Consider the following 24,926-nt stretch of genomic DNA (forward strand, 5'->3'; position numbering starts at 1 on the left):
TGCAATGACACTGCCATACAGCTATCCACCAAATACCGGTCCAATCCCATAACATATCTGTGCATCTGATCGGACATATCTGCTACCACGGCCGGTGCATATCGGGCCAGAGAGTCAAACTCAAGATTATACTCGCGAACACTCCGACCCCTCTGCTGTAGACGTAAGAATCGATCAGCCCGCGCCAGCCGTAACTCTGGGGGCAAAAAGTGGCGGGTGAATGCTGTCACAAACTGATCCCAAGTGGCTGGAGGGGCACCCTCTCCTCTAGACAGCTCCCAAGTCTCGTACCAGTGGGTAGCCACATCTCGAAGTCTGTGCGAAGCTAGCTCAACCGACTCGGTCTCTGAAGCCCTGACCAAGTCCAGTGAGCGTCGCATCCCCCGAATAAAGTCATGGGGGTCCTCGTCGGGCTAAGACCCGAAGAACTCCGGAGGGCCACATAACAAAAATTCCCGAACTCTCAGGCTGTCCCGCCTGTCATCGTCATCATCGTCCCTCCGCCCGCGTCTGCGAGCCTGCCCTGCTACCAGTGTAGTCAACAGCTGTATAGCCTCCCTCAAGGTCCTATCCTCCGCCCCTGGCTGAGGAGCTGGAGTCTCAGGTGCGGGTACACGGACCTTTGGAGCTGCGGAAAGTCCTGCCCCAGGCTGTACTAGTGGGGGTGTAGCAGACCCCTCAGAATGAGGCACATCCTCAGGCAAATCATAAACACGAGCCCGGGTAGCTCGCTGTGCCTGGCTAGTCTCTCCCATCCTTGCTTTGCCCTTCTGGGCCGCCGTTGCCTTCTTCAGAGGCATCACTGCAAACACAATAGCGAGTCAGATCAAAATCATCCTAATAGCACAACTCTATCGCACGATCTAAGATTCCAAAGAAAGTAACATCCTAAATGCTCTGTAGCTTCCTGTTTATAGATGTGGTGCACAACACATCGATAAACAAGACTCTACGAGACACGGCCTGTAGACATTCCGAGGACAAACTGCTCTGATACCACTTTTGTCGCGACCCAGCCCCGTGGGCCGCGACTGGCACCCTACCTGGGTGCCCAGACCGAATCACACATTCATTATAAGGTCCAAATTTATTTCCGAATTTTACAAAATCATATCAAACATAATTTATATGAAAATATGTCTTAAGCGGTCGCGCCAAATCAAAATACCATATCAAATACAAACGGAGCGGCGGAATAGACATCGCCGGTCAAAAGTGTAAACATAAGCATAAGGGCCATTTGGGGCCATCATAACAAACAGACCGCTTTAAGACCAGCATTGAAATCAAACCAACATACACAGGACCCTTACCCCACATATATGACTACAGGCCTCTACGAATTCAAAACAAAGACATATGGCGAGACAGGGCCCCGCCGTACCCAAATAGTCAAATGTACAGAATATATACAAAGCAAAAGGAGTCTGTACCAGAAGTGGACTCCGGATCAAAGAGGAGTACTCCGGAATAGCAAAGAGTGAAGCCTACTGCGGAGGATCACCAATGTCTGCACCTGCGGGCATAAAATGCAGCCCCCGAAGAAAGGGGGTCAGTACGAAATATGTACTGAGTATGTAAAGCACGGAGTACAGAAATATGGATCAAAACCGAAAGCAAACCGAATGACAAAGTGGAGTACAAATCGGTATGTCAAAATCTGTATCAAAATCATATACGTATACATAATGCAAACGAAATCATGCAAACGCTTAGGAACGTGGTCGCCACTCCGACGCTGGCGCCACACACAGCATAACACCAGAAGGTTTCAAATCTCCGTACATCCCCGAACACAAACATAATCATAGGTGAGCGTATCGCATCATGAGCCATATCACAGCATAACTCCAAACGGAACCCGGCCCTATGGCGGAGCCTCGGGAACCGTAACACAGCATACATCCGAATTATCACAAGGCGCATGAATCAAAACCGGCCCGGGAATCGGTGAACGAAGTCATAATAAGGCACGAGCGGAGTCGTGAGCAAACAAATGCAAATCATACTTCAAAATAGTCTTTCAAAACAGAGTAATCCCATAAGTCATTTTATAATACAAAGTAATCGAATACTTAGTCGATATAAGGTTTCATTTCACAAAACGTTTCCAAAATAGTACGTATAGGTCAAAACGTAACTTAGCGCATCGTAATATGCAAAACATATCCCGTAGGAGGAAGTTCCAAAATCGAAAGTAGCATGTCAAACTTTATTCACAAAGATAGCCCAATAAGACAAATAGGGCGTTTCGGGGTAGCGGGCCCACCTCGAGTCGAATTGAGGTGGCCAACATATTTATCGAACATTTATAGGCTGAAGGGTCATACATAATCATTTCTAAGTTACCCGACCACATTTCGATAGGTTTCGGACGAGTGGTGGCATTCTAGCCAAAATAGAGCCCTTAGGCTTCAATTGAATTGAATGAATAGTACCTTTTCTGTGGATCGGGTTTCGAGGAGCAGAAATGCTCCGGAAGTTCTCATATTCGCCTATCATACTAAGATATGCCAAACAAAGGAGTGGGAAGCTTTACATACCTTACAGACGTCGTATGCTCTCCCAAAAGTCAAGTCTCGTTTCGTCTGAAATCTGCAAATGGTCAAAGTTACCAATTGAGATTCTTAGGCTTAAAAATGCCTTTAACTTCATTTTTGCCTACCGAAATTTCGGCAGCATTTCCCCTATAAATCTAACATCCCCGAGACTTAGCTCGGCTCAAAATACATCAATACAACAGCCCACACATCATCAAACAACACAAGTAATAATCAAACCACTCTAGTTTCAAAGTTCTACTTTGTTACCTAAGTTGGCAACTTTCATTCAAACTTCCAAAACTCCAACTCTATATCTACATAATTGTATTCATTTCCTCATTCAAACTTATACAATCACATCCCAAATACAATCCAAGCCATACACGAAATTGCCCCAAAATCCATTACTTTCCATAATTCTTCAAAACATCGAAAATTCACGACGAACATTCTAACTTGCATCGTTTCATTCCGAATTCATTAATATCAACTATAACTCATATTTAAAGTATTTAGCACCCTAAATATACAATGATATACACAATTATACCAAAGGTATACACTTTCCGATAATGTCCGAAATCATTTTCCAAAGCCAATTTAATTCACTAACCAATCATTTACGTCCTAAATGTTATAACGACGCCACAAACCAAATAAACAAGATAAAATTCTCATACCTTTGCACTACATATAACTCACGGCCAACATACCATATACACACACACCCATGGCTTTCTATATACATCAAAGTTACGGGATTCTCGTCTATTCTCAATCCTTGACATATTCATATCAATTCTATAACATAAAAGTGTAAGAATTCTCACCTTTTCTTGAAACCCCGACTTGTCGCAAACGTAGTTCTTGTGCCAAACTAATTATACCCCGTTGAAGAGGGTCTTGAGCACTTCACAACTATGTAGAGATTAGGATCTTTGGACTACAAACAAGGCTTGGAGAATTTTTTCTTTCTCTTCCCTTTTGCTTCAGCCGAACCCTCTTTTGTGGTGTTCTTTGATTTTTTTGAGCTTTGTTTCTTGATAAGTCTAAGTGTGGATCATATATATCCACTTATAAGTGTCATGTGCTTAACACATGACATGAAAATGGGTTTGGGCCATGCCAAAGTGGCCGGCCACCCCCATAGACTTGGGCTTCATTCATTTTTTTTTGTTGTCCATTTCTTGGCCCAATTCGTAAAAGTCCCATTTTGTAATTCCCGAAACTAATTTTCAAAATTCCAAATTTACCCTCGGCCTTCCCCGATGTCTTAACATTAATGATTCCATAACCAACATAGTCACATTCACTAAAATCAAATTATTTCCTTATAACACACTAATCGTAATTATTTCTCGATTTCCAATTATACGAAAACACGGGACATAACAATTGTCACATATTTCAAGTTCTAGAGTGCGGTTTAGAGTGATTTCAAAGGCATTTGCCTTGTTTATGCTCACGGGTAAGATTCTAGTTCTAATTTCAATGTTTCTTTTTGAATTTTTCCTTTAATTTGGGATTTAAGGCATGGTTTGGGTTGGAAAATTGGGGCTTTAACCATAAGTTAAGATTGAGGTTTTCTTGAAATTTGAGGTCAATCTATGGTTCGTTTTGTTTGATTTTCTGAGTTTAGACTATTTAGGTTATAGGAATTATTTATCAAATAAAATTAGAGTTTTGCTCTTGGGGCCTGGGTTCGACTATTTTGGTCTCACTTTTGGGTTTTGGGTATAAGTATAGCAGTATGAGTGTCTACAGACTCATATACTCAAGATTGAGACCGAACCGACGCTTTGAGGAAAGGAAAGGCGCTTTCTTGAGGTTTGTGTCACATTGTTCGGCATTTGAGGTATATTAAGACTTGAATTCAGTTGTCTTACACCTCGAACAAATTTTCCGTTGGTACGCAAGTGAATGAACTAGTGATGGGCACGAGTGTGGGATGTTCATGAGCAAGAAACGACGTGATGACCTTAGGCGAGATTTCAAAGGTATCCGATGTAAGACGAGAAAGTTGGCTAAGATATGGCAAGCTATGGGATGAACAATGCATGTAAATGGGTGTGGGTGATTAGAATGAAAAGTCTAAGAAATGAGAAAGATTGCAGAATTGCAAACTGGCCAGTGGTCGTCAAGTTTAATACGGACCGTAAAATGGTATACGGTCCGTAAACTGGCAGGTCATAAATTGGCATGCAAAAACTTCAACTTTCTGCCAGTGACCAAATGGTAAAATACGACCGGAATACGGACCGTAAATTGATTTACAGCCCGTAAACCATGGTCGTAAATCACCATGTTGCAGCCTGAGTTTCTGGTTCTGAATGGTTAAAGACGACCACGAAGGACAGTCCGTAAACTGGAGGACGGGTCGTAAACCATGTTTACGACCACTGTGCACTTCAACACAGATTTTCAAGTCATTAAATAAGGGGACCAAGACTTATTTTATTTCACTTCTACATCACACCCCTTCTCTCTAAAACCTCTCTCTACACTTATTTCACAAGAGTTCAAAGATATTTAGTGATTAACAACATAAAACAAGTGAATCAAGAGTAAGGAAACCATCAAGGATCATCCAAGGTCAAGAAATCCAAATGGAGATAAACTAGGGTTTTGCTCAAGGTGGAGTATTATCGACTAAGGCTTGCCCTTACAATATCTAAGGTAAGATTCATGACATTTGTATATTGTTTAAGATATTGGAGAGTTGAAATGCGTGGATTGTAGAAAATATGGTAAAATGGGTCATGAATGATGACTAGTGACATTTTGAAAAATGGTTTGAATTGAGTTATGAACCTTGATGTATTGTGATGCAAATGTGTTATAAATGAAGTTTGGAACATTAGATGAGCAATGCACGTGAATGGATATAGTCGTAGGTTCTAGTCATGGGTATGGACTAATGAAGGTGAATTGAGGAATATGGATAATGTGAATGACTAGTCGCCATTGTTATGATATTATGAATGTTTTGGTGACGTTTGGGAGTTGAATTACGATGTGAAGGAATAGTTGTCCGATTTTCCCTAGCTTTAATCATGTGTTATATTATCGATGCTAATGATAGTATGACCTTAATGAAGGTAGAAACGTGAGCATCGGAGGAGTACGTGCAAGTGTAGAATAGTCCGACGGAAAGGTCTGTAAGGCTAACCCTTCTTTCATAAGGCATGGTTCTTTGGCCAAATTCTTAAATTCTCTACATGAGTATGTTGTCTTCAAACGATTGATATTCCGAGCTCGTAAGCTCATGATCCCCGATATGTACTACGATTGTACTACGTTCCCCATATGACAAGTAAGCCTATAATTTAGACGTAACGATAATGATGACGATAGTAATGATGATGATAATAATAATGATGCTAAAGGTGCCTACGGGCTATTAGATGTATGTGTGCTTATGAAGGGCTATAATGAAACCCCGAGCCTATGGTGCCGAGTAGAGCATATGTTTATATATATATATATATGTTTATGATTACGTAACGGGCGCACACATCTGCAGATGGTACGGATAACCCTGAAGCCTTGGTAGGGCCAGGTAGATATAACCTTGAGCCTTGGTTGGCCAAGTATGTATGAAACACCGAACCTTATGGTCAGGTACGCTATGTATATATATGTGTGTATGTGCTATGTATATGATACGACTATGTATATAATATGAATATGAATGTGATAAGACTACGTATATGAATACGAATAAGGCCATGTATACGAATACGAACACAAATATGGTACGAGTACTATTATGGAACACGGATGAGGATGTATGTATACAAATACGTATGAGAAATGGAAAGTTCCTATGAAAGGCAAGTAAGTGTCATGATGATGATATTATTGTCTCCCCCTCTTATGCTATTTCATATGTTGTTCATTTTGCTTATATATTGATGTTGATCATGCTTTACATACTCAGTACATTCTTTGTACTGACGTCCTTTTGTTTATGGACGCTGCGTCATGCCCGCAGGTGCATAGGGAGACAGAATTGATCCATAGCTGCTCATTCAGAGATTACATAGCAGAGCCCATTTCCTTCGGAGCCATAGCTTTTGGGTACTTATTCTTTTGTGTATATAATTATGGGCATAGTGGGGCCCTGTCCCGCTTATGTGTTATGTCATACTCTTCTTAGAGGCTCGTAGTCACGTGTATATGGTTAGATATGTCTGGCCCTGTCGGCCTATGTTTTGTATATCATTTTGTTAGCCTTGTCGGCCCATGTACATTGATGTGGCATAAATGCATATGATGATATAAAGGTGTTGTAGTCTAAATGGGACTAGCTTGAAGAATGAACGAAAATGTATGTCTAATTATGTGGCTCACTTAAATGTAAGCATAAGTGTAAGTAAACGGGGGTGCTTGGGTGGGCTAGCACCGGGTGCTCGTCGCGGCTCCCTGGTCGAGTCATGACAAAAGTGGTATCAGAGCAGTTCAGTCCTAGGGTGTGTCTACGAGCCGTGTCTAGTAGAGTCTTGGTTATGGGTGTGTTGCGCGCAACACTTATAAACAAGAAACTACGGACATTATAGGAATGATGACCTTCTTTCTCCATAAGAATCGTGCGATAGAGCTATGATGTAAGAAATTATTTTTCCTTAATCGTGCGTTGTGTATTTTAGAGATGCCTAAAAATAAAAAGGCTACGACAGCCCAAAAGGGCAAGGCGGTGGCAGAAAAGCGGGAAACAAGAGCACCGCCACCTGTAGCAGAGGAAAGTGAGTCCCAGAGTGCGGCTTATTGTCAGTCCTCCCAGACAGTGCCTATTACTGAGGAGCATGAGGGAGCCTCAGCCCCAGCTCCAGCACCTCCACTGGATACTTCTGGCCAAGATGTGAAAGAGGCCATTAATCTGTTGACTCAATTGGTTGCAGCCCAGACTCAGAGGCAAGGTTCAGGGCATAGTGATAGGGCTGTTAGTGCAAGGGCCTGTGATTTTATTACTTTAAACCCTCCGGAATTCTTTGGGTCAAAGCCGGAGGAGGATCCTCAGGATGGTATTGATGGTATGTTGAGGACGCTTCGGTTGATGCATGCTTCAGACACCGATTCGGTGGAGCTAGCGTCATATAGATTGAGAGATATCTCGATCCAGTGGTATACGGTATGGATGGCTTCACGGGGGGCCAATGCACCTCCCCCGGTATGGCAAGAGTTAGTTGATTCTTTTCTCCATCATTATATGCCTCCAAAAGTTCGGCGGGCCAAGGCCGATAAATTCTTGGACTTGAGGCAAGGTAGTATGAGTGCCCTAGAGTATAGCCTCCGCTTCAATTCCTTGGCGAGGTATGCTTCTGCCATGGTAGCGGATATGGGTGACCGGGTACACCGATTCGTAAAGGGCCTAGGGCCACACTTGATGGATAAATGCTTGACTGCGTCCCTTCAGGACGGTATGGACATTGCACGCATTCAGGCACATGCACAGAACCTAGAAGAAAGCCTACAGCAGCGGAGAAGTAAACGTGAGCAAGATCGGGGACATAGCAAGAGGGCTAGATCTTTGGGTCCGACAAGCGAGTTTAGGGGTGGGCACAGGCAGCAATTTCCCAGGCACTCAGGCTATTCTATGACCAGTGCACCTCCACGATTTCCAGGCCAGAGATTTGATAGATCTACTCATTCAGGGCCGAGTCAAAGTTATTCGGGGTCCCAGTTTAGAGGTGATTCGGGTCAAGCGAGGCCACCCATGCCATGATGTTCCCAGTGTGGAAAGTTGCATTGGGGTCAGTGCCGATCAGGTTCAGATGGTTGCTATTCATGTGGTCGACCAGGCCATATCATGCGTGATTGCCCCTCAGTACACGGTAGAGGTAGGACCCATCCCTCAGGGTCGGTAGCCGGATCTTCGGCATCTGTATCCCCTACGGGGCTAGGTCCACATGCGCCAGTCGGCCATGGTAGAGGCAAAGGGAGAGCTCCCAGTTCTAGCGGTCCTCAGCACCGTATTTATGCTTTGGCTGGACGCCAAGATCTTGAGTCTTCTCCAGACGTGGTCACAGGTATATTATCGATATTCTCTCATGATGTATATGCTTTGATTGATCCGGGCTCCACATTATCATATGTTACTCCGTATATTGCGGGTCGATTTACAGTCGAGCCGGAGTCGATCAAACCTTTTGAGGTGTCTACACCCGTGGGTAAATCGGTAATAGCTAGCCGAGTATATAGAGATTGTGTAGTTATGATTTGTGACCGTCGTACCATAATTTATTTGCATGAGCTAGAAATGGTAGACTTTGATATCATTATGGGCATGGATTGGTTGGCTTCTTGTTATGCCAATGTTGATTACCGAATGAAAGTGGTTCGTTTCTAATTTCCGGGAGAACCAGTCCTAGAATGGAAAGCGAATACGGCGTCACCAAAAAGTAGGTTTATTTCCTATCTAAAGGCGAGGAAGATGATCACGAAAGGTTGTATTTATCATCTAGTTCGGGTTCAAGATGTAGAAGCTGAGTCACCAACTTTTCAGTCAGTTCCCGTAGTGAATGAATTTCCGGATGTGTTCCCCGAGGAGCTTCCAGGCCTTCCTCCCGAGCGGGAGATTGATTTTTCCATTGATGTGTTGCCAGACACTAAATCTATATCTATTCCTCCTTATAGAATGGCTCCCGCAGAATTGAAAGAGTTGAAGGAGCAATTGAAAGACTCGCTTGATAAAGGCTTCATTAGGCCTAGTTCATCCCCGTGGGGAGCACCCGTATTGTTTGTCCGAAAGAAAGATGGTTCCTTGAGAATGTGCATTGATTATAGGCAATTGAATAAGGTGACGATTAAGAATAAATATCCTCTCCCAAGGATTGATGATTTATTTGATCAATTGCAAGGTGCGAAATGGTTTTCAAAGATCGATTTGAGGTCCGGGTATCATCAAGTTAGAGTTAGGGAGAAAGATATCCCTAAGACAACTTTTAAAACAAGATATGGTCATTTTGAATTCCGGGTGATGTCATTTGGGCTAACGAACGCGCCGGCAGTATTTATGGATTCGATGAATAATGTGTTCAGGCCCTTCCTGGATTTATTTGTGATAGTATTTATCGATGACATCTTGGTGTATTCTAGATCCGAGGCAGAACATGCGGATCATTTGCGTATTGTCCTTGGAGTTCTTCGAACTCGAGAGTTATTTGCAAAGTTTTCCAAATGCGAGTTTTGGTTGAACTCGGTGGCATTTTTAGGACATATCGTTGCAGCCGATAGTATTCGAGTAGATAGTCAAAAGATTGAGGCCGTGAAAACTTGTCCAAGGCCAACAACTCCTACGGAGGTTCGTAGCTTTTTGGGCTTAGCAGGTTATTACAGGAGGTTTGTTGAAGGTTTTTCTTCTATTTCTGCACCACTTACAACGTTGACCCAGAAATCGGTAAAGTTTCAGTAGACAGATGCTTGCGAACGTAGTTTCCAAGAGTTAAAGGGTCGATTAACTTCTGCCCCAGTTCTGACACTTCCAGAGGGATTTGAAGGATATGTTGTTTATTGTGATGCTTCAGGTGTTGGGCTAGGTTGTGTATTGATGCAACATGGCAAGGTGATTGTGTATGCTTCAAGGCAATTGCGGAAACATGAGCAGAATTATCCTATCCATGATCTAGAATTGGCCGCGGTGGTTCATGCATTAAAGATATGGAGACATTATTTATATGGTTTCCACGTGGATATTTATACTGATCATAAGAGTCTTCAATACATCTTCAAGTAGAAAGAGTTGAATTTGCGGCAACGACTGTCACGACCCAGCCCCGTGGGCCGCGACTGGTGTCCTTCTGGGACACCCCAAACGAACTCACACCCAGACCATCGTAATCAGACTCGTCCGAACTCAACGTACGTTATTCGAACTCATCATCGTAATCAGACATCTACCGAACACTTATCCTAAGCAGTCGCCCGTACAGATCAGACAAATCACAAATCAGGAAGGAGGCGGAATGTACATCGCCAAATTTCACACACACATCAGAAGGGTGGCGGAATGCACATCGCCCCCAAATACATACACATACATACAAACTTAGAGGCCGACTTGGCCATAGTAGCGTACGGGCCGCTTAAGATCGCAAAACAGACTCACATGCAAACACACCGGACCCACGACCCACAAATCTGACTACAGGCCTCTAGACAAAACAGAACATAAGAACATAGGACGGGACAGGGCCCCGCCGTACCCACTCATCCAAATATACAGAATACAGACACAACAAAAGATATGTACCAAAAGTAGGCTCCGGATCAAGGGGAGCTTTCCAACACAGCAGAATGAGTAGCCTAAACTGGAGGACCACCCAAACGAGCTTCTGTACCTGCGGGCATGAAACACAGCCCCCGAAGAAACGGGGGTCAGTACGGGAGAAGTACTGAGTATGTAAAGCAGAAGGTACAGAAATCACAAATATAGCTGGAGTCAGAAAGAACAAACACACCAACATCACAAACAAAGCAAACCTGTGCGGGAGGCGAACGTACAAATGCAAAGCAAATCATGTATAGGGTTTAGGAACGTGGTCACCCCCCGACGCTGGTGCCACAACACATCATAACTCCAGAAGTTTTCAAATCTCCGTACAGTCTCCAGACACATCATATCACACACACATCACATCATCAGAACATATCAAATGCCATATCACATCATAACTCCATAAACGGTAACCGGCCCTATGGCGAGGCCTCGGAAACCATAACACATCATAACTCTCGAATATATTATAGCGCGCATGATCACAAAGTCGGCCCGGGTACCGACGAACGAAGTCATAGCAGACAGCACGAACAGAGTAGTGCCGAAACCATATGCATATTAAAAATAATTTGTCGGACTCAACATATCGTTTACATATAGATAGATACTGACGCCAGAAGGCTCGGAGTAGGAATCGAATTGATAAAAGTAGGCATATAAAGGTTACGAAGTTCCAAACTGTCAAATTCGTAAGAAAACTGTTCATAAGTCATTTTTCCGGAATTCTCACATCATCCCAAAGTACAGAACATGCATTAATGGCATAGGAAGTTTCAAACACATCCTTGAGTCATAAACAGAAGATTGCGAATCATAACAGACACAAGCGAATCAAACAAACCGAATAAGGGGAGCCTCGGGGCTCGCGGGCCCACCTCGGGTCAAATTGAGGCGGCGGACACAAATCACAGACTTTCGGCTCCATAGAGCCATCTACGAAAGTTTCGAAGGGTTTCGGACACAACAGCACAAGTTATGGAGGTACGAACATTCTTTTAACCAAAAGTGACAAAAAGGGGTTCAATCGCGCTGAGTGAATAGTGCTCAAACTTGAACTTCGATTTCCAAGAGCAGGGTTATTCCCGAGATTCCGAAATTTACCTAGTGGGTCTAGGACATGCCAAAGGAATGAGAGGTAGGCTTTACATACCTGGTTGGCGCCTTACGCTCCTCAAATCGCAATTCCCGTTTCGTCCAGAAACTGCAAATGGTCACTTTTACCAGTTACTATTCATGAGAATTAACATTTTAGTCTCTGGGCTATATTTGTCTACCGAAATTTCGGCAGCATTTCCCCTATAAATCTAACACCCCCGAGACTTAGCTCGGCTCAAAATATAACAACATCAACAGCCCAAACATCATTACACAATACGAATCACAATCAAACACATTAACTTCACAATTGCACCTTATTTCATAAGTTGGTAATCCTATTTCCAAACTTCGCAATTTCAACTCATATCCACATTATTGTATTCATTCATTCAAGATTCTTCCATTACATAACAAACAAGTTCCAAACCATATACAAACATCCCCAAGGTTCACTACTTTCCAATTTTTATTCAAAACACCAAAAGTTACGACGAACGTTCTAACTTGCGTCGTTTCATTCCAAATTCGTCATCATCAACCATAAGTCTTATTTAAGGTCTTTAGTATCATAAATATACTATGATATACACAAATATACCGAATGTATACACTTTCCGATAACGTTCGAAATTATTTTCTAACACCAACTCAATTCCTTAATCAATCCTTTACAACATAATGACCACAACAACACATCATTCAAGCTAAATAAGATCAAATTCCTATGCCTTAAACCTTATAAAACCCACGGCCAAACACACTCTCTTTGCACACACACGCCATGCACAAACACAACACCATTCCAAAATCTTCATGCCAATTCAATCACTAACACATATGTATCCATTTCATAGCATTGAAACATAAAGATCTTACCTTTTTCTTGAATTTCCGATTTGCCGCAAACGAGCACCTTACGCCAATCTAATTATACCACCACGAAGAGCACCTCGAACTCATCAATCATTCCAAAAGAGACTAGGTGATTGGATTAGAAACAAGCCACGAAATTTTTTTTCTTTCTCTTTCTTTTTCGGCCGAGAGCACCTTCAATGGTGTTCTTGAGATTTTTTTTTTTTTTTTTTTGATCTTGATCTTGATAATTCCAACTCATGGCTTTGTATATATCCATTACATAGAGGTCATGTGCATAGCACATGACCATTTAAATTGAGTTTGGGCCTCCACAATGGCCGGCCACTTCACTTCCTTTGGGCCTCAATTTTTGTATTCCATTTTCTTAGCCCAATTCATAAAATGTCCCGTTTTGTAATTCCCGAAACTAATTTCCGAAGTTCCAAATTTACCCTCGGCCTTCCCCGACGTCTTAACATTAATAACTCCATAACCAACATATTCATATTCACCAAAATCAAAATATTTCCTCAACACACAAGTCTTCTTTATTTCTTGATTTCCCGTTATACGAAAATACGGGACATAACAACGACGATGGTTGGAATTGCTGAAAGACTATGATGTTGATATTTTGTACCACCCCGGAAAGGCAAATGTTGTGGCTGATGCTCTTAGGCGTAGGTCGATGGGAAGTCTATGTGGTGTACGACCAGAGAAGAGAGAAATGGCCCGTGAGCTCCAGTAGTTAGCTAGCCTAGTAGTCCGAGTAGTGGACTCAGGTAGCAACGGAGCTATTATTCAGAATTCTGCAGTCTCGTCTCTAGTAGCAGAAGTGAAGGGGCGGCAATATGAGGATCCCATGCTAATGCAGTTCAGAGATACATTCCCTCAGAAGGAGGAGTCATCATTTGATATTTCAGGAGACGGAGTTCTCCGATGCCGAGGCAGATTATGTGTCCCTGATGTGGCAAGTTTACGCCACCAGATTTTGAAAGAAGCTCATTGTTTTCGTTATTCTGTTCACCCCCAGACCGATGGACAAGCTGAACGTACTATTCAGACTCTTGAGGATATGTTACGAGCATGTATGATAGACTTTAGAGGAAATTGGGTTGATCATTTGCCACTCATTGAATTTGCTTACAATAATAGTTATCATTGTAGTATTCAAATGGCACCGTATGAGGCTTTATATGGGCGGAAGTGCAGATCCCCGATTGGGTGGTTCGAAACAGGAGAGGCCCAGTTGATAGGGCCAGACTTGGTTCAGCAAGCCATAGAGAAAGTCAAGCTCATACAAGATCGATTGTTAATAGCTCAAAGTCGTCAAAATTCCTATGCGGATAATCGTCGCAGAGAATTGGAGTTCAAGGTGAAAGATTGGGTGTTCTTGAAAGTGTCGCCAATAAAGGGCGTAATGAGATTTGGCAAAAAGGGGAAGCTTAGTCCCCGGTATATTGGGCCACATGAAATTGTACGAAAGATAGGCAAAGTGGCCTACCAGTTAGATCTACCTCCGGAATTGGAGTCAGTCCATCCAGTATTTCACTTCTCGATGCTCCGGAAATGTATTGGAGATCCCACTAGGATCGTCCCAGTAGATGATGTGCAAGTGACAGAGAAATTGACTTATGAAGAAATACCCATTGCCATACTAGATAGGCAAGTACAGAGGCTTAGAAACAAAGAAGTAGCCTCAGTTAAGGTTCTATGGAGAGGCAGTAAACGAGAGGAAATGATGTTGGAAGCGGAAGAAAGTATGCGATCCAAATACCCGCATTTATTTCAGCCCTTGGAGGAAGTCGAAGATGAGACGTCAAGATCCTAAGGTGTGTATGCTTTCCTTTTATGCTTTTGGGTCGTGTGTGGCAAAATTTTTATGCTATTATGATGTGGCCCTGTGAGGCATCGGTATTATGGGTTGTTGTGGCAGGATGGTAGTGCCATATTATAAAGGAACTCTGGCGAAATTTTTATAGAACCCCCGAAGACTTTAACATTCGAGGACGAATGTTCTTAAGGGGGGAAGAATGTTACACCTCGGAAAATTTCCCGTTGGTACGCAAGTGAATGAACTAGTGATGGGCACGAGTGTGGGATACTCATGAGCAAGAAACAACGTGATGACCTTAGGCGAGATTTCAAAGGTATCCGATGTAAGACGAGAAAGTTGGCTAAGATATGGCAAACTATGGGATGAACAATGCATGTAAATGGGTGTGGTTGATTAGAATGAAAAGTCTAATAAATGAGAAAGATTGCAGAATTGCAAACTGGCCACTTGTCGTAAAGTGTAATACGGACCGTAAAATGGTATACGGTCCGTAAACTGGCAGGTCGTAAATTGGCATGCAAAAACTTCAACTTTCTGCCAGTGACCAAATGGTAAAATACGACCGGAATACGGACCGTAAATTGATTTACAGCCCGTAAACCATGGTCGTAAATCACCATGTTGCAGCCTGAGTTTCTGGTTCTGAATGGTTAAAGACGACCACGAAGGACGGTCCGTAAACTGGAGGACGGGTCGTAAACCATGTTTACGACCACTGTGCACTTCAACACAGATTTTCAAGTCATTAAATAAGGGGACCAAGACTTATTTTATTTCACTTCTACATCACACCCCTTCTCTCTAAAACCTCTCTCTACACTTATTTCACAAGAATTCAAAGATATTTAGTAATTAACAACATAAAACAAGTGAATCAAGAGTAAGGAAACCATCAAGGATCATCCAAGGTCAAGAAATCCAAATGGAGATAAACTAGGGTTTATCTCAAGGTGGAGTATTATCGACTAAGGCTTGCCCCTACAACATCTAAGGTAAGATTCATGATATTTATATGTTGTTTAAGATATTAGAGAGTTGAAATGCGTGGATTGTAGAAAATATGGTAAAATGGGTCATGAATGATGATTAGTGACATTTTGAAAAATGGTTTGAATTGAGTTATGAACCTTGATGTATTGTGATTCAAATGTGTTATAAATGATGTTGAGAACATTAGATGAGCAATGCACGGGAATGGATATAGTCGTAGGTTCTAGTCATGGGTATGGACTAATGAAGGTGAATTGAGGAATATGGATAATGTGAATGACTAGTGGCCATTGTTATGATATTATGAATGTTTTGTTGACGTTTGGGAGTTGAATTACGATGTGAAGGAATAGTTGTCCGATTTTCCCTAGCTTTAATCATGTGAGCTAATTATCGATGCTAATGATAGTATGACCTTAATGAAGGTAGAAATGTGAGCATCGGAGGAGTACGTGCAAGTGTAGAATAGTCCGACGGAAAGGTCTGTAAGGCTAACCCTTCTTTCATAAGGCATGGTTCTTTGGCCAAATTCTTAAATTCTCTACATGAGTATGTTGTCTTCAAACGATTGATATTCCGAGCTCGTAAGCAAACGATCCCCGATATGTACTACGATTGTACTACGTTCCCCATATGACAAGTAAGCCTATAATTTAGACGTAACGATAATGATGACGATAGTAATGATGCTGACAATAATAATGATGCTAAAGGTGCCTACGGGCTATTAGATGTATGTGTGCCTATGAAGGGCTATAATGAAACCCCGAGCCTATGGTGCCGGGTAGAGCATATGTTTATATATATATGTATATGATTACGTAACGCGCGCACACATCTGCAGATGGTACGGATAACCCTGAAGCCTTGGTAGGGCCAGGTAGATATAACCTTGAGCCTTGGTTGGCCAAGTATGTATGAAACACCGAACCTTAGGGTCGGGTACGCTATGTATGTATATATGTGTATTTGCTATGTATATGATACGACTATGTATATATTATGAATATGAATGTGATAAGACTACGTATATGAATACGAATAAGGGCATGTATACGAATACGAGCACAAATATGGTACGAGTACTATTTTGGAACACGGATGAGGATGTATGTATACAAATACGTATGTGAAATGGAAAGTTCCTATGAAAGGCAAGTAAGTGTCATGATGATGATATTATTGTCTCCCCCTCTTATGCTATTTCATATGTTGTTCATTATGCTTATATATCGATGTTGATCATGCTTTACATACTCAGTACATTTTTTGTACTGACGTCCTTTTGTTTGTGGATGTTGTGTCATGCCCGCAGGTGCACAGGGAGACAGACTTGATCCATAGCTGCTCATTCAGAGATTACATAGTAGAGCCCATTTCCTTCGGAGCCATAACTTTTGGGTACTTATTCTTTTGTGTATATAATTATGGGCATAGCGGGGTCCTGTCCCGCTCATATGTTATGTCACACTCTTCTTAGAGGCTCGTAGTCACGTGTATATGGTTAGATATGTCTGGCCCTGTCGGCCTATGTTTTGTATATCATTTTGTTAGCCTTGTCGGCCCATGTACATTGATGTGACATAAATGCCTATGATAATATAAAGGTGTTGTTGTCCAAATGGGACTAGCTTGACGAATGAACGGAAATGTACGTCTAATTATGTGGCTCACTTAAATGTAAGCATAAGTGTAAGTAAAGGGGGTGCCCGGGTAGGCTAGCACCGGGTGCTCGTCGCGGCCCCCTAGTCGGGTCGTGACAAGTTGAGGGACACTTTAGTTAAATAAAGTCTTAAAACGGATTAATAAAAGGGTAAGGGCGTAATGAGGTGAGGGGGGAGGTCTCAGTCCGGTGATTTGACGGGCATTGGTACGAAAGTATTATGTTAGGTTGTGATGTACTTGTAGTATAGGCTGTGACCTGAGAATGCCAAAGCATATATGTATTAGCTATTATGTGCTATGTTTGTATACTTGATTTGACTGTGTTGAAATCCTTAATAACCTCATTCACTCATGATAAACATGATGGTGAATATAATAGAAATTGTGGCTAATAAGTTTGATGATTGATCTTATGTGAATTGCTAGCTATTCTCTTATATATTAAATTGTACATATGGTTATGAAGGGATCGGTTTGCACGCTTATAATGGGTTGCATTATAATGCAAGGTAAATGGCCTCTTATAGTTTGGAGCTTGATTAGGTCTTTGGATAGGTGGATCCGATGTGAACTAGGAGGTCTGATAATTCCAGATGGTATGTAGAGTTAGCACTACCCCATGGGTCACATCTTTCATGTAGTCTTGGAAGCTCTGCGTGTATATGAAGCATAATGCATTGAATTGCATTTCATTACTTTCCTTACTTGGTTATGTGATTGACTTCATATCTGACTCTTTGACTACTTGACTACCTGTTTATCTGAGTAAGTGATTTAAGTGGTTCTTTTATACTCGGTTTTGGGGATAATTTTGGTTATGAGACCAACTATTGGGTAAGAATAACAGAAAAGGGAGATTTTCTACATTACTTTGTCACTACTTCTTTTGTTGTTAGTTTATGAGACATAGACATACTGAGTACACGTGTTTCCCGTACTCAAACTACATTTGCTGCACTTTTTGTGGTGCAAATTCTGCCCCTAGTACTAGTGGGTTACGTAAGGCAGAGTGAGTTCGTGTCGAGCCCATTTCGAAAGTCGTGGTGAGCTGCCTGCTATTCTTGTAACACCTCGTACCTTTAAACTAGGTTACGTTCAGGATTTGAGACTTGGAAGACCATATGAGAACTGTGGGAAATAAATTCCTCTCAGTTCAGAATACTCCCATTTATACAACAAGTTATACGGATCGTTATTATTATACAAACCGTATAACCAGTCCGTGTAACACAGGTGGAAAAATTTTAGTTTCTGCCAAAGTTCTAAAACAATATACGGACCGTACTTGTGTCCGTATAATATTATACGGACCGTATATTCAGTCCGTGGAACTCAATTGGGAAATTCCAGATTTTGGTATTTTGATCATGGTCAAATACGGCCAAGTTATACCGACCGTATAACTTTATACGGACCGTATAAGTTGACTGTATAAATTCCGGACGCAGTTATGGATAATTACGTCAGGTTCAGTTCTTTTTCCACTTTTCACATTCCCCAATCCCTAGAACGAAGGTGTCTTCTCCCAACAATCCAAAACATCAAGGTAAGTCTATCCAAGCCCTTACAAATCAATTCTAACATGTGTTCTCATAATCTAATAATGAAATCATTGTTTATAACATAGGGTTTTCAAGAAAACCTATTGAAAGGACTCAAGACTTAAACCTTGGAATTCTTCTTCCAAAATCAGATTGTTATTACAAGTTTGGAGCATTACCAGGTATGTAGGGTTACTATCTATGTGTGGGAACATCCTTGTTTTTCCCCACGCCACTTTTTCCATAAAATATGAAGTTATGCGAAAACTAGGGTTTTTAACCTTGCTCATGATAACCGTAGGTCCATGTACCATGCTTTACTAAGAGCTGAAGTATTATTAATCCATTATTGAGTTATTGATATCTCATTATGATTATTGAGAATCGGTCCGTAATGACACGACCCAACCCCGTAGGCCATGACTAGTGCCCGAGTTGGACACTCATATTATCTGTTAATTATAATCATTTATAATCAGCATGTCATGATCTCATTTGTATAAAAAGGTAGGGTGTTATTTTAAAGCTGTCAAAGTTTTGTATGTCGTAGGCACCTGTCTCCTGAGGAGTTACAATTTTTAAACAGCAACATACATATATTCCTACGCAAGCCGACAAGGCTGCCACGATATGCAACATACCAAACATACATATATATGCAAGCCGACAAGGCTGCCATTACGAATGGGTACGCCCCAAACATAAGTCATAGTCATAAAACGCATCAACAACCACAAACAGACCCACACAAATGTCCACAGACCACTAAGAGTAATGACCGTATCATATGGCGGGACAGGGCCCCGCCATGCCCAAATGAACACTTATACATACAACAAAGGAAGTTATACCACAAGCTAGGCTCCGGAACAAAGGAGCAGTCCAAAATAGCTTAATAGGTACCCTAGGCTGGCGGATCTCCAAAACGAGCGTCTGTACCTGCGGGCATGAATGCATCCCCCCGAAGAAAGGGGGTCAGTACGGAATGTGTACTGAGCATGTAAACCATGAAATGTAATAATAGACTCATACTGAGACAAGGTGTATAGGATTCAATGCAACAAACAGAATTTCATAAAACTTGCCTTTGAACATTTTTCATCTGTATCATTCTCATATCAATCTCTATATAGAGTTGTGTAATCAATGCTGCATACTAATTCTGTATATAACATATATAACGTGTCCCGGCCCTTTAATGAGGGACTCGGTAATTATAATCATAGCATCATAAACATAAACATATACGTGTCCCGGCCCTTTAGTAAGGGACTCGGTAATAGGAATATATGCCCTCCTGGCCACCATCTCCATATCATCATATCATCATGTCATCATATCATCATATCATCATCATATATATATAACGTGTCCCGACCCTCTAGTGAGAGACTCGGTGAATAATATAATAAACATGCGCACGAAAACGTGTCCTGGCCCGGTACTCAGTGAAGGATATAGTGATAAGCACGAGCAGAATAATAAGCAACCACATATAAGCCATTCATCTTTTGAGACTCAATAGATAAGCAACTAAACAGCTCTAAAGTATTGGGATAATAATCATATTCAATTCTTTTCAACTCTCATTACAAGCCATAGCAAGGAACGTTTCAGCTTTCATGTACATGTATCAATTTCCATGATGTAGTTTTTGGAAGTCAAGTATGCTTCTATTCATGCCATTCTTTTAAGAGTAGGAACTTCTATACATCATTCATTAGTCAATCATATGGTAGGATCGTGACAATAGCATTAAGGAAATATAGAATCATAAGTCATGCATGGAACTAGAGAATAAAATTTACCCCAAGGTTCATATCATTTCATACTTACGTCTAGGACATGCCAAAAGACAGAAGGAATAGGCTTTACATACCTTTAGCGTTTAGTCGTATTATAACTTGTACTTGCTACCCAAAAACACTTATCCTATATCAAGATATCAAGAGCTACAATTAGTCTACGAGGGAATTCAATATGTATTTTGACGCTCACAATCCCTTTCTAACATTTAAACAACGTTTCGTTCGCATTCAAACCAACTAGCGCTACAAGCTAACATTGCTAATCGTTCTTTCATATATTAATCCAAACTTGTTTAAACATGACTTAGGGAACTTGGGCAGTCCATACATCATTCAAAACTGTCCCATACACACGGCTAAACAACACACATAACATTTCCATTCTCACTTAGCAATTTTCCAGTTTTAACTTACAACAACAACAACACGTTTAATGACAATACTTTCATGATTCTTGGAACTGTTTTAGCATCATTTCCATTCTTACAACAGCCCACTAATCATTCCAATTTCGACCTGAATCATTGCATTTCACTTTCACTAAACGTTCACAACAAGAATCAACACTCAACACATACAAATTCACTTCTAGCACTAAAACAGTCCACTGTTTTGGACTACTTGTATGCTTCAACATAATTCATTTCTTTAACACCTCAATTCACATATTCAACATGCATACAATACACCACAATGTCCATAACAACAACAATCAAAATGTGACACAAAACAGTCCATAAATTCCCCCAAACCAGCCCCTACACGGCTCCAACACAACTACAACAACTTCATGATTTGCATTCGTTTATTTCATTCTACAACACATTCAATCCATTCCCAATACATGCACAAGGAGATTAAGCATTATTTCACATGAGTCAATGGCACACGGCCCACTTCAACTTCAACGACAACAATCCAATACCAACATGCAAAGTTATACACATCCAATTCATCATCTATACATGTTCATAATGCCTCCAAACTCATTATAAAACGTAAAAGAAGTGATCAATTCTTACCTTAACAAGTTGGTTCCTTAACCTTGCTAGTCACCTGAATATCCACTACACTTGAGACACAATTTACACTTGAAACTTCAACACAAATCTGTCCACTGCTCAGCCATGCAATCTGGCCGTGGGTTTCAAGAGCATGCATGGCATGTTTATGGTTTCTTCTTCACTTGAAACATAATGGTGAATGTGTAGGACACTTTAGGGGTTTAATGGTGAGAAAGAAATGGAAGAGCTGGCCGTTTTTGGTGGTGGAACAGCCATGGAAACCGTGGCTCTCTCTCTCTCTACCCTCCAAGTTTCTATGTTTGTGAAATGGAGCCTCTCTCTCCTATTCCACTTTGTGTAGTTGGGAAATGAGTTGTGGCTCAACTTTGGTCAACAAGGAGACCATTTTTATGCTCAAGATAGTGTTACACGTTCCCCCAACTAAGCATGGGCAAGAAATCAGACTTTGTCATGTGTTTGTGGGGCCCACACGGCCACTAGTGAAAAATTTGTGAACATTTAAGTCTTAATCCCCACTCAGCCCAACTTGCATCGTCCATATCTCCTTATCCCGATATCATTTTGACGAGCGGCTTGTTGAGTTGCAAACTAGACTCGATGAACTTCATTTTAGGCTTTTGAAACACCTTAAAAATCCTCATATACTGGGAGATACGCCTCCTACAATATAGGCTAAAACCGGGTCCGAGATTTTACTGAAGTTGTTCCGATTCATTTCGTTTAACTGCTAATCCTCTTCCATCCTCATGTAACCTCTTATACATACATATACACACTCATATATATTCATAACAATCCATATACGCGTCTCGAAGGGTCCGGAGAATCACAATAACCTTAAACATAACTGGAGAACTCACAAAGCTTCGACGAAACTCCAATCGAAAAAGTATATTCCTATCTTTTGTCCATCTTCTATATCATTACTAAAAATCTAAAATACTTTAAAAGGTCACTCACATTACCACATATACATACTCATAACACGATTTCAAATCCTTTAGGTTACCATGTCACCTCGGGATACTTAAGGCAACCATATATATAACGATATTCTTACTAACTCGATTAGCTTCCCATGAACCTTCTTAACTTATTTTTTCTTGTTTTAATTCAAGTAGCACGGATTATTATGGAGTGTAACATCCTTCCCCCCTTTAGAACATTCGTCCTCGAATGTTAAACTAGCCTCATAAGGTCTTACGAAGATCCCGGGGGAAGCCTCTTTTATCGCGACAACATATAGTCCCATCTATCAATCAATATAATTAAGTGAGGAATTTTGATCACCTGTAGGCATAGGGAACAGGTAAGGATACCTATTCCTCATCTCCTCCTCGGCTTCCCAGTTCATCTCTACCCTGTTATCATTTTGCCATAACACTCTAACGGAAGCCACATCTTTAGTACGCGACTTCCTCATCTGACGATCCTATATAGCTACAGGGTTCTCTTCGTAGGACAACTCCTCCGTTACCTGGACATCATCCACGGGAAGTACTCAGGAAGGATCGTCTATACATTTGCGAAGCATTAACACGTGGAAGACTGGATGCACTGCCTCCAATTCAGCTGGTAGGTCTAACTCGTAAGCAACCTGGCCTACTCTACGGACAACCTAATAAGGTCCAATATATCTCGGGCTTAGCTTCCCTTTCCTGCCGAATCTCATAACACCCTTCATGGGCGACATCTTCAAGAATACCCAGTCACCAACCTGAAATTCTAAGTGTCGACATCAATTATCTGCATATTATTTTTGCCGACTTTGGGCTTCCAGTAATCTCTCCTGAATAAGATTTACTTTATCAACCGCCTGCTGAATCATATCTGGGCCTATCAACTTGGTCTCACCCACATCAAACCAGCCAATAGGTGACTTGCACTTCTTGCCGTACTAGGCCTCATACGGTGCCATCTGAATACTAGAATGGTAGCTACAATATTAGGCAAACTCGATAAGTGGAAAATGATCGTTCCAGCTACCTCTGAAGTCAATAACACAGGCCCACAACATATCTTCTAGCGTCTAAATAGTACGCTCGGCCTGTCCGCCAGTCTGAGGGTGAGATGCTATACTAAGACTCACCTGTGTCTCCAATCCCTTCTGGAATGATCTCCAGAAGTTAGCTGTACACTGAGCTCCTGTGTTTGAGTTAATAGATGTGGGAACCTCATGAAGTCTTACTTAAACCATTTCACAATTTCCCTTAACCCGACTTGTAACACCTTAGACATATTCTATTGCCTCTTTACTCGGATTTTCGTCTTTAGTTTTCCTATTACACATTATGCCACAATCTTTACAAGAATACGCGAAGGCGCTCAAATCAGCCCGAGGAATACCTTGGCGTCGTCTCATCAGTCTTGATGCATACCTTACATTCTTCTCTTATATCTTTCAATTGATATCGGGGCTCAACTATGGCTTTTGCCCTCAGTACTAATTCTATCTCGGTACTTTGGTTCAAACCATCTTACACCTTTCCTTAATGTGTCCAGAATATCGCAACCGCATTGTTATTATTGAATCCTTACTTTTCTTATCAAGTATATATATATATATATATATATATATATATTTGCATACAAATATTCGTAGGTTGCATAACCTTCTTGTACAGCTCGTATAAAGTACATCTAATCTTAATCATAGTATTTTCTTCTCCTGGTTCATTCTGCTTTGCATGTCTTATTTGTACAAAAATTCACTTGCTGTCTATCTTGTCATACTTCTTTCCTTTTCTTTATTCACCCCTTTGATTTTCTTGTATCCTACTATAGGAGATTTTCTACCTTTTCTCCTTTTGCTACTTATAAGTCACCATATTATTAACGAGCAACTCCAGTGCCAACATCTTAGCCTCTAATCTGGTATAGCATTGCTATCCTTTATAATATCACTTGTCATACTCTTTCTTTTCATAAGCATCTACTTTCTAATGTCATATTATCCAAGGTCTTTACAAATAATTCTCAGCACTGTCTCAGATACCATCCTGACTTCTACCCATTTATTGTTGGCTTCCCGATCTTACTAACTTGTCCGAACGAGGGATCTCACTTAAGGTTTTAAGCACTCATATTAAATATATTGTAGTGTCCATTGTTTCCATCTCACACTTGCATTTCTCTTATCCGCTTCCCCCCTTAAGGGTGTACTTATACCATTATCTATTTATATCCTGCTCTATGTTCTCTCTCCAATCTTAAATTCATCTGATCCCTTTTCAATTCGCTTGGTATACTGTACCATATCTATGTCTTTCTTTATAATTTATAGCTT

This window comes from Lycium barbarum, chromosome 2 (assembly GCF_019175385.1).
Source record: "Lycium barbarum isolate Lr01 chromosome 2, ASM1917538v2, whole genome shotgun sequence".
Lineage (NCBI taxonomy): Eukaryota > Viridiplantae > Streptophyta > Magnoliopsida > Solanales > Solanaceae > Lycium > Lycium barbarum.